Source organism: Montipora foliosa, chromosome 6 (assembly GCF_036669935.1).
Source record: "Montipora foliosa isolate CH-2021 chromosome 6, ASM3666993v2, whole genome shotgun sequence".
NCBI lineage: Eukaryota > Metazoa > Cnidaria > Anthozoa > Scleractinia > Acroporidae > Montipora > Montipora foliosa.
In genome coordinates, this window is record NC_090874.1 from 46125903 (window position 1) to 46137458 (window position 11556).

Below are 11556 nucleotides of genomic sequence, written 5' to 3' on the forward strand. Positions count from 1 at the left end.
TCGATGTGCTTTCCAGATTTTGATATGTGTATATTCATTCCAGCCCCGGTGAACATGGGCATACGCAACAGGCTTGAAGACCAGCCCTCTGAAGGCTATTTTATTGACCGTTTTGGTGATGAAGCGCCACGGTCCACATGACTGTTTTGCCTTTCTTTTTTCTTCTTAAATTTGATTGTGATCTGGGTCAATGATGTTCTTGTCACGGCCACTTGAAATGTATTCTTCCAACCTACGGTTTTGAGAGACATAGCAATCGATTGAATTATCTTGAGCCCTACAACAATTCTAAGTCGCAAAATAGCACCAAATTTGTTTTAAAAAAATTTGAAAGAAGTAAAACGTCTTAGTTTATGCAGTTCATTACTTTAAAATAAGCTCCAAGCCGTCATCTAACCAACAAAATTTGTTTGAGCATGTGGTCTTTGTAAATACTTACCTTTTAACGAATTCTACTTTAGTTTTGAGTCCTTTGCAGTATGCAAGTACTGGTAGCGGAAAGTGGTTGCTTGCAACTACCTTGTAGTAATCCGATAGTGGACTCGACTGTATCACGGACATTTTCTGAAGATACACTCTCGCAGCATTGTCCAATGCGAGGTCGTCCTCCTGTCTGATATTCTCTAGGACTCCGAGAAATTTGTACTGAGAATCCTCTTTCAAGCTCTTAACCAGTTCTTGCTCTCCACACCTCGCATCAGGTGACTCTTGGAGGCATCTTTGTTTCACATGCACTACCGCGCACTTCTTTTCGTTCCATTGGAGGCCAGCATCTTCCATGGCGACTCCTGTCTCTCTGAGGACTCTTTCAAGCTTTCCTTCCGACGCAGCGTAGACTTTCAGATCGTCAACATACAACAAATCAGTAATCTTGGCGCCTATGAGTTTGGATAGTCCATAGCCCTCAGTTGCTCGCAGTTTCCAGGCGATGGGATTCAAACACAACGTGAACAGCTTGAGACAAAGGGCGTCCCCCTGGTGGACTCCCTTACCGAACATTAGTCGTTCAGAGGTTTCCACACCTTGCTTTGCTCTCACTGTAATCCTGGTATTCCACTTGGCACTGAGTCTATCAATCAGATTCCCGATCCACTTTGGAAACCGATGCAAGGAAAACATTTCTCTGAGTCATTGATGGTCTACTGAGTCGTGTGCTTTTCGTACATCTATCCAATTCCATTAGTAGGGCTAACGCTGACATGGTTCATGTGGGGTAGAAAACTAGCACTTCACATTACACTCTAATCAGTTGTCTGTTCAAATATAAGTGCTGCACGGCCAACGTTTCCAAAAACTTAATCCTTCCTTGTACTTGTACATGTTCATTGCCGTGACTTTAACGTCTTCAGTTTCCACGGCCTGCTCCCGTCTGACCTTGTAGCTCAGTCGGTGGAGCAGCGGTGATCTAATCCGAAGGTCGTGGGTTCAATTCCCACCCTGGTCAGAGTTTTTCTCTGTCCTTGTGTGGGCCCATTTCTATTAGTAGGGCTAACGCTCTCATGGTTCATATGGGGTAGAAAACTAGCACTTCACATTACACTCTAATCAGGTAGGTCTTTTCAAATATAAGTGCTGCACGGTCTACGTTTTCAAAAACGTAATCCTTCCTTATCCATTACATTACATTACATTAGGCCATCTTCGCTCCTAATGGGGGGCAAAGGGCGTCAACCATGGACCTCCACCTGACTCTATTTTTGGCAGTTCTCTTTGCCTCTAACCAAGTGATATTCTTCTTGGCGAGCTCATCTTGCACACTCCGCCTCCAGGATTGCCTTGGGCAGCCCCTTCTTCTGAACCCCTGAGGGTTTCACTCGACTGAGGGCGGAACGGGTTATGTTATTCTCAGGCTTCCGTAGCGTGTGCCCGATCCATTTCCATTTTCTTCTCGTGATGCTTTCTTCTATACGACTCTGATGTGTCCTTCCCCATAGTTCTTCGTTTGAAATGACCTCTGGCCAAAAGATATTCATGATCTTCCTTGAACACTTGTTGATAAATGTCTGCAATTTCTTGATCAGTAGTTTCGTCGATTTCCAGGATCTCCATCTATCCATGCCATGCTTAAATTCTTTCGGCCTCTCTCGCAATCTTGGCACACCATGCGATCAATGACAAATTGTCAATGGTGCCACTACACTGTCCCTTCGCGCCTCGTTGCTCTCCTTCCATCAGATCGTATTCATTTAAATGATCATTAATCGGTTTCAAGAGGGACGACGTAAACCACTTATAAATGGTATTAAAGCACGTTATTGGCCTATGGTTTTCACTTGAGAAGTCGCCCAGCTTTGGTATAAGCGAAGTCTTCCGGCCAGTGAGCCAGAGGGGAATGTCTTGATCTTCTAGAGCTACAGCCTGAAAAGACTTAGTGATTCCACTATGGAGACAATTCACTCTTTTCCATCAGAAGTTGGCAATGCGATTAGAGCCTGTCGCGCTCCAATTGCGTTTCTTCAAAATCGTTCTCTCGATTTCTTTGACACAGAGCTCGAAAGCTTCCTCCGGGGGGTCGGATAGTTCTCCCCTAAGGCGTCCCTAACTTCGTGGAGCTACTCTGATACCACACCTCAGTCCCTTCCGTCTGCCATAACATTCTCCAAAACGCCGTCGCCTCTGCTACATCCGTAAACATATTTTCATTACTCTCTGCAGCTGCTGCCCGTGATCGTTTCTCGGCTTGTCCACTTCTTCCTGGTTATCTGTGATCTTCTCGAAATTCGAGTAGACGCCTCTGGGGTCAAGCTCAAACTGCTAGTTGATCTTTCTAGCTTCCCCCTGTTTTTTCTTTTTTCTCGTAGTTTCTCTTCAGCTTTCTTAACTTCGACTTCTTCTTTTCCATGTATCCTCCCAAATTTGCCACTGATCGATAGTATCTTCCATTCCTTCAGGAGTTGAGCTCGGTTCTTCTTCCCCTTTTTTTGTGATCTTTTTATTCAACCTTATCCTTTTTAGTTCTGCTTTAGCTTTTAATTAAGAACTTTCCTTGGATCTCACGCGCTCGAGTCTCAAACGCTTCCCTGGCATCACTCGAGCCCAGTCTCGGCATGTTATCATTTCTGCCCTTTTCCTTCTTGCAACCTTTGCTAATGTAAAATGCTACGACAACTGAGTAAATAATGCAATTAACCAGCCACAAGTAACTAAACGGATTTTCAGAGGATTAATGGGAGTTTTGCTTTTCAGTAGCTCGCTCGCTACAGCATTGATGTTCGAGATATCCGCTTTCGTTGGACGTTCCTTTTTTTCTCGTATCATAGCAACGATTACTAAAATCTCCTGGGGGCTGATCCACTGATGTGAGAATTAGAACCGCCTATTGCAATAACTCACGCCGTTCATCGCTTAAGTGGTGTCGCAGGCCCGTGTCGCCTTCGATGTGCGTAACAGTATGGTCCTCTGGGGTTTGGCTTGCTGTTGTAGTATGCAAATCCGGCTCTAAAGTTGGACCCGCTTGAGTCGCGCTTGAGTCTTCTGGTTCTGTAAAATCACCCTCTGCTCCCTGTGTTTCTCTATCCCTGATCCTTCGCATACTTCTCACAATTGTTTCTCCCACATTTCCTAATGTTTTCTCTAGGCTAGCTGCTTATCATCATCATCATCATCATCATCATTATTAAAAGTGTTTTTTTTTTTTTTAAATATATGAGGTTGCGTACATTTAAACTGCGGAATAGAGTGAAATGAAAGTTGAAAAGATCAGTGCTCATGTACTCGAATCCCGTTCAAGCCTGGATTGTTTCGGACTTCCTTTGCAACTGCTTTTAACTTGCTCAACTGACTGCGAGACATCTGTCCCAGATTTATTTGTCAAAATGGAGCAGGCACTCGAGTAAAGCCACTAAAAGGATTGGTTCCGAGCTAAACTGGGTCCTTTTTTTTTGTTTTGTTTTGTATTTAAAACGTGGGTTACAAAAAAGGCAAGACAAAAGTCCTGATGTGGACCTGCACCAACTAAGCTAATTGGCGTAATTCACAAATAATAAACTTTGGATAAAAATTAAATAAAAGCTAACAATTTACATCAATAGCCAAATATCTAAGTAATAGATAAAATATGAGCGGGAGAACTGAATGCCAAAATCAGCAATTTTTCTAAGTAAAGTGAAGTTTGTGGAGTTATTTGTTCTCGTTTTTCCCGTTTTTTTTTTTTTTTTTTTTTTTTTTGCCAGAAAATTACTTTCGAAGTTGGGTTTTCACCGCTTTTTCGGTCTTTTCAGTGCGGGCTCAAAGACTAAATCAGTCGCCTGCTATGACGTATGATATGGGGAACAGAGATTTCGTAATCAAGAGATACAAGGTAAACACAAGTGCTGCTGTGGATATTTTCTTCGTTGCTTTGCGGTTTTTTCGCGGACTCAATATTCACGACAAACATGAGTCTAACTACTGCTTCTATATGGGGCGTTCTCGCATGTCTTCCCCACATCTTACGTCATAAGCTGCAAAAATGACCGCTGACTCCTCCATTCTGAGCCGCAATGCTGATGGCCCAAAATCGGATTTTCATGTGGTCTAAAATGTAAATAAAAAATGCTTATTTTTTTTATCTTCAGTTCCCCTGGCCTTTGAAGGGGCTGTGTCATGGCATTGCAGTTCGTTTTGTGTCGCTTTACCATTTACTCGCCTCTTCTCGCTATACAACTCAGAAATTACTTTTTAATTAAAGAACCTTACTCACCCCCTATACATTGCGCGCCTTTCCTGTTGTTATCCGGGAATTTGGAGCGTTTACTTCCATATATGGGCAAGTATCGTTGAGTTATTTTTGCACTCGAGAAAAAAATTAAAACAAGTTTGTCAGGGCAGTGAAAATCACTTCGAAGATCCTCGAGGAGGATTATCCTGTGAAATTAATGGATTTTGAACAGAAAACTAGCAGAATACCTTCATTTCGAGCGCTTTTCTATGAAGCGTGGAGCTACGTCTGCAGTGAATTCAAGAGGGAAATACAGTTTCCACGCGTGTTAATTAGTTGTTTAAACGTTCAACTGGACCTTAATTAATTAATAAGCAAGCAACCCATATTTATTTTATATCCAAGCAGTTCGCAATGGAAACAACAAGTATTTAGGTAGGAAAATTAACGAGAGCAAAGTAACATGACGTTTCGACGACTTCATGTCATCATCATTGTCGAATGAACAAGTTAAAAAATTAACGGGCAAGGCACATTTATAGTACTTGAGAAGTGAGAAAATAAAATTAGAAAACGTTACATGCAAACATTCGTGTTAAAAAAAAAAAGAAAAAAAAAAAAATATATATATATATATATAGCTGAAAATTTGAAAACAAGGTCAAACTTGGCTGCAAAATCCAAAGTGCAACTGCTGCCTTTGGCAGCAGTTGCACTGACGGTGAGCTTTAAATTCCTAGGGAGGGCTGCGTCATGGCTTGTCGCATGCAAGTCTAACAAGTGTGAGGTGTTAGTCCACAGCCAAAACAACTCACTAGACCTCTCTATGGGAGGGTGAGGAAAGTAAATGATGACCTATAGGGTCTGAAAAACAGTTAAAGATATCCAATGCTAAAACAAGATGTCTGATTTATGTGAGATATATAGCTGAAGTTTTGAAAACAAGGTCAAACTTGGCTGCAAAATCCAAAGTGCAACTGCTGCCTTTGGCAGCAGTTGCACTGACGGTGAGCTTAAATTCCTAGGGGGGGCTGCGTCATGGCTTGTCGCATGCAAGTCTAACAATTGTGAGGTGTTAGTCCATAGCCAAAACAACTCACTAGACCTCTCTATGGAAGGGTGAGGAAAGTAAATGATGACCTATAGGGTCTGAAAAACAGTTAAAGATATCCAATGCTAAAACAAAATGTCTGATTTATGTGAGATATGTAGCTAAAGTTTTGAAAACAAGGTCAAACTTGGCTGCAAAATCCAAAGTGCAACTGCTGCCTTTGGCAGCAGTTGCACTGACGGTGAGCTTTAAATTCCTAGGGGGGGCTGCGTCATGGCTTGTCGCAAGCAAGTCTAACAAGTGTGAGGTGTTAGTCCATAGCCAAAACAACTCACTAGACCTCTCTATGGGAGGGTGAGGAAAGTAAATGATAACCTATAGGGTCTGACAAACAGTTAAAGATATCCAACGCTAAAACAAGATGTCTGATTTATGTGAGATATATAGCTAATGTTTTGAAAACAAGGTCAAACTTGGCTGCAAAATCCAAAGTGCAACTGCTGCCAAAGGCAGCAGTTGCACTGACGGTGAGCTTTAAATTCCTAGGGGGGGCTGCCTCATGGCTTGTCGCATGCAAGTCTAACAAGTGTGAGGTGTTAGTCCATAGCCAAAACAACTCACTAGACCTCTCTATGGGAGGGTGAGGGAAGAAAATCTCCACGTGTTGGGTAAGGCTTCCATGAGATATTAAATATTACTTCTTCTGAAGTCACCTTAGTGATGTTTAAAAGATTAGTTCGAAATATAGCAGACATATTAATGGCCTTAACTGCCTTAATGGCTGATGATATTAGCCTTTTTCTCACACATATACATTTTTTGTTTAAATTTCCAGGTGCAAGTCACAACTTGCCAAATGACAATGACTCTGACTTCTTAAATTAAAAGATGTTGTCAATGGAAAGGTTAGAGTCTAGTTACTGACAAAATATAACCGTCCCATCTATTCTAGTCTAATTTAAAGACAAAATAAGATACGTGGGAAGGACCCGGTTTTCATAAGATCAGCTAGATGATTTGAGGAAATGCCAGCACTTTGGTTTGACAAATAACGTCAGTGTTTGGAAGTAAAATTTGGCAGCATAGGCAACAGAAATATGAGCATTGTTTAATAATTTCTTGAATTTATGTGAGAAAATTGATTTCAGTTAAAAATATATCCAATGCTAAAACAAAATGTCTGATTTATGTGAGATATATAGCTGAAGTTTTGAAAACAAGGTCAAACTTGGCTGCAAAATCCAAAGTGCAACTGCTGCCTTTGGCAGCAGTTGCACTGACGGTGAGCTTTAATTTCCTAGGGGGGACTGCGTCATGGCTTGTCGCATGCAAGTCTATTAAGTGTGAGGTGTTAGTCCATAGCCAAAACAACTCACTAGACCTCTCTATGGGAGGGTGAGGAAAGTAAATGATGACCTATAGGGTCTAAAAAACAGTTAAAGATATCCAATGCTAAAACAAGATGTGTGATTTATGTGAGATATATAGCTGAAGTTTTGAAAACAAGGTCAAACTTGGCTGCAAAATCCAAAGTGCAACTGCTGCCTTTGGCAGCAGTTGCACTGACGGTGAGCTTTAAATTCCTAGGGGGGGCTGCGTCATGGCTTGTCGCATGCACGTCTAACAAGTGTGAGGTGTTAGTCCATAGCCAAAACAACTCACTAGACCTCTCTATGGGAGGGTGAGGGAAGAAAATCTCCACGTGTTGGGTAACGCTTCCATTAGATATTAAATATTACTTCTTCTGAAGTCACCTTAGTGATGTTTGAAAGATTAGTTCGAAATATAGCAGACATATTAATGGCCTTAACTGCCTTAATGGCTGATGATATTAGCCTTTTTCTCACACATATACATTTTTTGTTTAAAATTCCAGGTGCAAGTCACAACTTGCCAAATGACAATGACTCTGACTTCTTAAATTAAAAGATGTTGTCAATGGAAAGGTTAGAGTCTAGTTACTGACAAAATATAACCGTCCCATCTGTTCTAGTCTAATTTAAAGACAAATTAAGATACGTGGGAAGGACCCGGTTTTCATAAGATCAGCTAGATGATTTGAGGAAATGCCAGCACTTTGGTTTGACAAATAACGTCAGTGTTTGGAAGTAAAATTTGGCAGCATAGGCAACAGAAATATAAGCATTGTTTAATAATTTCTTAAATTTATGTGAGAAAATTGATTTCAGTTAAAAATATATCCAATGCTAAAACAAGATGTCTGATTTATGTGAGATATATAGCTGAAGTTTTGAAAACAAGGTCAAACTTGGCTGCAAAATCCAAAGTGCAACTGCTGCCTTTGGCAGCAGTTGCACTGACGGTGAGCTTTAAATTCCTACGGGGGGCTGCGTCATGGCTTGTCGCATGCAAGTCTAACAAGTGTGAGGTGTTAGTCCATAGCCAAAACAACTCACTAGACCTCTCTATGGGAGGGTGAGGAAAGTAAATGATGACCTATAGGGTCTGAAAAACAGTTAAAGATATCCAATGCTAAAACAAGATGTCTGATTTTTGTGAGATATATAGCTGAAGTTTTGAAAACAAGGTTAAACTTGGCTGCAAAATCCAAAGTGCAACTGCTGCCTTTGGCAGAAGTTGCACTGACGGTGAGCTTTAAATTCCTAGGGGGGGCTGCATCATGGCTTGTCGCATGCAAGTCTAACAAGTGTGAGGTGTTAGTCCATAGCCAAAACAACTCACTAGACCTCTCTATGAGAGGGTGAGGAAAGTAAATGATGACCTATAGGGTCTGAAAAACAGTTAAAGATATCCAATGCTAAAACAAGATGTCTGATTTATGTGAGATAATTGATTTGAGGAAATGCCAGCACTTTGGTTTGACAAATAACGTCAGTGTTTGCAAGTAAAATTTGGCAGCATAGGCAACAGAAATATGAGCATTGTTTAATAATGTCTTGAATTTATGTGAGAAAATTGATTTCAGTTAAAAATATATCCAATGCTAAAACAAGATGTCTGATTTATGTGAGATATATAGCTGAAGTTTTGAAAACAAGGTCAAACTTGGCTGCAAAATCCAAAGTGCAACTGCTGCCTTTGGCAGCAGTTGCACTGACGGTGAGCTTTAAATTCCTAGGGGGGGCTGCGTCATGGCTTGTCGCATGCAAGTCTAACAAGTGTGAGGTGTTAGTCCATAGCCAAAACAACTCACTAGACCTCTCTATGGAAGGGTGAGGAAAGTAAATGATGACCTATAGGGTCTGAAAAACAGTTAAAGATATCCAATGCTAAAACAAAATGTCTGATTTATGTGAGATATGTAGCTAAAGTTTTGAAAACAAGGTCAAACTTGGCTGCAAAATCCAAAGTGCAACTGCTGCCTTTGGCAGCAGTTGCACTGACGGTGAGCTTTAAATTCCTAGGGGGGGCTGCGTCATGGCTTGTCGCATGCAAGTCTAACAAGTGTGAGGTGTTAGTCCATAGCCAAAACAACTCACTAGACCTCTCTATGGGAGGGTGAGGAAAGTAAATGATGACCTATAGGGTCTAAAAAACAGTTAAAGATATCCAATGCTAAAACAAGATGTCTGATTTATGTGAGACATATAGCTGAAGTTTTGAAAACAAGGTCAAACTTGGCTGCAAAATCCAAAGTGCAACTGCTGCCTTTGGCAGCAGTTGCACTGACGGTGAGCTTTAAATTCCTAGGGGGGGCTGCGTCATGGCTTGTCGCATGCAAGTCTAACAAGTGTGAGGTGTTAGTCCATAGCAAAAACAACTCACTAGACCTCTCTATGGGAGGGTGAGGAAAGTAAATGATGACCTATAGAGTCTGAAAAACAGTTAAAGATATCCAATGCTAAAACAAGATGTCTGATTTATGTGAGATATATAGCTGAAGTTTTGAAAACAAGGTTAAACTTGGCTGCAAAATCCAAAGTGCAACTGCTGCCTTTGGCAGCAGTTGCACTGACGGTGAGCTTTAAATTCCTAGGGGGGGCTGCGTCATGGCTTGTCGCATGCAAGTCTAACAAGTGTGAGGTGTTAGTCCATAGCCAAAACAACTCACTAGACCTCTCTATGGGAGGGTGAGGAAAGTAAATGATGACCTATAGGGTCTGAAAAACAGTTAAAGATATCCAATGCTAAAACAAGATGTCTGATTTATGTGAGATAATTGATTTGAGGAAATGCCAGCACTTTGGTTTGACAAATAACGTCAGTGTTTGGAAGTAAAATTTGGCAGCATAGGCAACAGAAATATGAGCATTGTTTAATAATGTCTTGAATTTATGTGAGAAAATTGATTTCAGTTAAAAATATATCCAATGCTAAAACAAGATGTCTGATTTATGTGAGATATATAGCTGAAGTTTTGAAAACAAGGTTAAACTTGGCTGCAAAATCCAAAGTGCAACTGCTGCCTTTGGCAGCAGTTGCACTGACGGTGAGCTTTAGATTCCTAGGGGGGGCTGCGTCATGGCTTGTCGCATGCAAGTCTAACAAGTGTGAGGTGTTAGTCCATAGCAAAAACAACTCACTAGACCTCTCTATGGGAGGGTGAGGAAAGTAAATGATGACCTATAGAGTCTGAAAAACAGTTAAAGATATCCAATGCTAAAACAAGATGTCTGATTTATGTGAGATATATAGCTGAAGTTTTGAAAACAAGGTTAAACTTGGCTGCAAAATCCAAAGTGCAACTGCTGCCTTTGGCAGCAGTTGCACTGACGGTGAGCTTTAAATTCCTAGGGGGGGCTGCGTCATGGCTTGTCGCATGCAAGTCTAACAAGTGTGAGGTGTTAGTCCATAGCCAAAACAACTCACTAGACCTCTCTATGGGATGGTGAGGAAAGTAAATGATGACCTATAGGGTCTGAAAAACAGTTAAAGATATCCAATGCTAAAACAAGATGTCTGATTTATGTGAGATAATTGATTTGAGGAAATGCCAGCACTTTGGTTTGACAAATAACGTCAGTGTTTGGAAGTAAAATTTGGCAGCATAGGCAACAGAAATATGAGCATTGTTTAATAATGTCTTGAATTTATGTGAGAAAATTGATTTCAGTTAAAAATATATCCAATGCTAAAACAAGATGTCTGATTTATGTGAGATATATAGCTGAAGTTTTGAAAACAAGGTCAAACTTGGCTGCAAAATCCAAAGTGCAACTGCTGCCTTTGGCAGCAGTTGCACTGACGGTGAGCTTTAAATTCCTAGGGGGGGCTGCGTCATGGCTTGTCGCATGCAAGTCTAACAAGTGTGAGGTGTTAGTCCATAGCCAAAACAACTCACTAGACCTCTCTATGGGAGGTTGAGGAAAGTAAATGATGACCTATAGGGTCTGAAAAACAGTTAAAGATATCCAATGCTAAAACAAGATGTCTGATTTATGTGAGATATATAGCTGAAGTTTTGAAAACAAGGTCAAACTTGGCTGCAAAATCCAAAGTGCAACTGCTGCCTTTGGCAGCAGTTGCACTGACGGTGAGCTTTAAATTCCTAGGGGGGGCTGCGTCATGGCTTGTCGCATGCAAGTCTAACAAGTGTGAGGTGTTAGTCCATAGCCAAAACAACTCCCTAGACCTCTCTATGGAAGGGTGAGGAAAGTAAATGATGACCTATAGGGTCTGAAAAACAGTTAAAGATATCCAATGCTAAAACAAAATGTCTGATTTATGTGAGATATGTAGCTAAAGTTTTGAAAACAAGGTCAAACTTGGCTGCAAAATCCAAAGTGCAACTGCTGCCTTTGGCAGCAGTTGCACTGACGGTGAGCTTTAAATTCCTAGGGGGGGCTGCGTCATGGCTTGTCGCATGCAAGTCTAACAAGTGTGAGGTGTTAGTCCATAGCCAAAACAACTCACTAGACCTCTCTATGGGAGGGTGAGGAAAGTA

At 41.1% G+C, this 11556-nt stretch overlaps 1 long non-coding RNA gene across 2 annotated transcripts in view; it reads left to right on the plus strand.

The window, feature by feature from the left end:
- The first annotated feature begins 6523 nt into the window (after positions 1-6523).
- The window catches only part of LOC138008433 (uncharacterized), a 586097-nt gene continuing 581064 nt past the window's right edge, over positions 6524-11556 (plus strand). Inside the window, exons 1-2 of one of the 2 annotated variants that reach the window (XR_011124247.1) lie at positions 6524-6595; positions 7567-7636. This is a non-coding gene — a long non-coding RNA (uncharacterized lncRNA). The remainder of the gene's footprint in view (positions 6596-7566; positions 7637-11556) is intronic. The other variant, XR_011124248.1, reaches the window with a different exon arrangement.